The sequence below is a fragment of the Cicer arietinum genome, chromosome 5 (assembly GCF_000331145.2).
Source record: "Cicer arietinum cultivar CDC Frontier isolate Library 1 chromosome 5, Cicar.CDCFrontier_v2.0, whole genome shotgun sequence".
NCBI classification, from domain to species: domain Eukaryota; kingdom Viridiplantae; phylum Streptophyta; class Magnoliopsida; order Fabales; family Fabaceae; genus Cicer; species Cicer arietinum.
The window spans coordinates 1129788-1133171 of NC_021164.2; the positions used below are offsets into that span (position 1 = coordinate 1129788).

At 28.8% G+C, this 3384-nt stretch overlaps 1 long non-coding RNA gene across 1 annotated transcript; it reads left to right on the top strand.

Moving 5' to 3' along the window:
• Positions 1-2789: 2789 nt before the first annotated feature.
• LOC113786633 (uncharacterized) lies at positions 2790-3384 on the top strand. Its single transcript, XR_003472913.2, has 2 exons — positions 2790-3026; positions 3124-3384. It is a non-coding gene; the product is annotated as an uncharacterized lncRNA (long non-coding RNA).

Sequence of the window (3384 nt, forward strand, 5' to 3'; positions counted from 1 at the left end):
TTATTATGTGTTAAAATTATGTTGTTGAATGAGCCGTGATGAGTTAGACCTAATGGGTGCTCTATTAGCCTAATTGTGACACCCTAAACTCCAAAATAATATACATTAATTTATACAAGAAGTTTTATTATTTTATTTTTTTTAAATAAAACTTTTATAACAAATTTAGGATATCACATTTCTCAAAATTCAAAATAAGCAATTTAAACTTTTCCTCTTATAAAACAATAGGGTTTTCATAAAAGAGTTGTTTTTTATTAAATAAATAAAATACAACTTATCACTCTCATTCCCAATAACATCTATTAGAGAGGGTTTCTCCCAAACTTGAACTTCAAGACTCATTAATCTGTAATAACTGGGATTTTGCAAAAGCCGGGCCAAGTCAGTCAAACACAAACAACGAAAGAGGTGAGTTTTGAAATCATGTTAATAGTATAATGTATGTAAGAAGAATACGCAAATAATCATCATAGACCGTATCATAATCACATTACGATATATCAAAATATTTAAGTAAATAGTAGCATATTATAACATCAAAGTTACCCAAGTAAAATTGTCATCTGATTATAATATGCATCAAATCATCTAAGGAAATGCAATGCTATGCATGAGTTAGACTCTACTTCACAATATGGTACCATTCTAACTCTGAAGTACTTGGTTAGGAGGCTTGATACTATGCCACCATCCCGGTGGACGGACAATTCAAATTGGCCCTGTCCTCATAGATCTCCTCAACTCAACCCGAGACACCTATACACGACAGTCGAGGTAAACGTGTGTTGCGGGGTAGCTCCCAACATTTGGGGTGCTACCTCCAAGTCACCTAGGAATTATCCATCCGAATACCTCTAAGGTCTAACAATCTTGCCTTAAGACTCGACAACAGACCGCCACGATCAGGCTCATTCAGTTGTACTTCCCTAGAATCACTAGGCTTGTCAGACCCTACCTATATGATGACAAAATAATCTACACTTCACAAATTCTCAATATTTATTTTCTCCACTTGTTGGCATACGATACTCCATTAAAACCGTCATCTCAAACACAAATTGAAATAACCATTGTTTTATCAACTATGGGGTTAATTCAATATTCTCATCATAGATTATGACATCACTATCATTAATCATACATCATCATCATCACATAAACTCGTCACAGATTTATAGCATCACTATCATCAATCGAACATCATCACATAAACTTATCACAAATTTAAAATATCACAATTATTAATCATACATCATCATCATCACATTAAATTATCACAACACATTCATCTTTTGTTATCACATCACATAAACTCATCTAATCACACATATAAATAAATTTAATCTGAAACCCAATATCACAATATTATCAATATCACACATTTAAAGAAATTAAATCAATCAACACCTTACAAATATTTCTATTATATATTTTAATCTCAAAATTTCTATATTTGCACATTAATTAATTTATCCCTGAAAGGGCTATTGTCGTACGTAGCAAGCTCCGAATAAATCGTTCGGAAATACGGTTTTCCCATTCCACTCACAATATATTATACTAATGAATTCAGACGCTCTCTCATCACTTACCTTATTTCGACGCTTTCACACACAAATACAATTCCACGAGCAAACATTCTTTGTTTTTTGACTCTTTGTCCTTCAATCTATCTAACTCGACAGTTTATGGGTAAACGTCAAAATAAATTATGAGGAGATTCTCTAAAAACTATATTCAAAATTCGGTCAAGGAAAATTACCATAAATCAGAAAGAAAAAAAAAATCAATGGATGATATAGCCACTTTTCACACGGTCGTTTTGGCGTTGGTTTCACTATAATCGGACTTACGGGGAAGAAGAACGGTGCAAAATAACGAATTCTACAAAGAGAGAAGTGAGATATTTTAGAAAGAAATCGGGGTTGTTAAAAATCTGGAAAAAGTTGTGTTTAATTGACTAGTTAAATGAATGAAATAACATACTCAATTTTGAGCGAAAATGGAGAAAGTTTTATGGAATAATTATCGATCACCGGTATCAAACAATAGACATGTTAATGTGTTTTCTCTTGCTTATGCGATTGCTGAAGCTCCCTTTCTTATTTTTTCATTTTTATTTTTTCAACAAAATTAGAGTTAACATACATGGGTCAAACCCATTGTTCCCCTTATTTATTTTATGTAAAGAAAATTAATTGTTAGTTAATCTCATTTTTAATACTCTTCCATACATCAATTAATTTTCAAAATATTACTAATATTTCATAACTAATATATGATGAATTAGAGTAATTAAAATAATTAACCTTTTAAAAAAAATACATATTATTAACAACCCAAACTCTCCTATTCAAATTAGTCACTATAATTATACTTATTTTTCAAAATACTCACGTTATAATAATACTATCATTAGAGAATAGTCAAAATTATAAAATAAATAAATATAACAACAGTATTTTATGTTAATTATTAAATCATATTATATATATATATATATATATATAATTCTAATTATAAAATTGTATAACAACAAAATATATGGCTCATCCTTCTCTCTCAAGTGAATCGTAAAAGATACGCAATTATTGATATAATATTACAAAACATATGCTATAATTTATATCTATCGTATATTTGAAGTAATTCATCACCAAATTCTCAACATTTTTTGTGTCATGAAATTCTTTATTTCCTTACAATTAACTTTTTCCAATATCTATCATGAAAGGGTATAAAAGAACTAAAATGTATTGAAAAGTTAATAATAGTTTTTTATTTTAGAATCTTTATTGAGTGATCTAAAAGGATACACACGAAACATGACTTTACCTCAAAGAAGTATAAATTGACTTAATATTTCTAAAGCTTTTCTTCCATATCAATAAGTGTTATAAAATTAAGTATAAATCAATTTTCTTTGTTGCATAAAAAGAGAAAAAATATGACAAAATTTTTCATGTTTTTTTTCGTGCTATGGTCTATTTTCCTTGCTTTTGTTGTAAGTGACGTAAATGCGAGTAAGTTTTGTTTCCCTAACTCTTTTCAAGAAAACATTATTTGTCTTATATTTTATTTATTTTATCTTCTTTTACTAATCCTCGTATTTGTTTTTAGTCACAGAAGTGGAGTGTGAAAACAATCATGACTGTATTTCTTTATATCCACAATTGCTTATGCGTTGTCTTAATGGTAAATGTGTCATGATGGTATATCGAGAAGGTGTCTCCATGAAAGTTGAGAATTAATACTACGTTAATAACTTATGTCAAAGCTTATAAATTTATTAGAAATCTTAATATTGTAACTCTTATATTATAAGTTTAAGTGAACTATATTTTGTTTTTCATAATGAGAATGATTTGACTATTAGCTTCA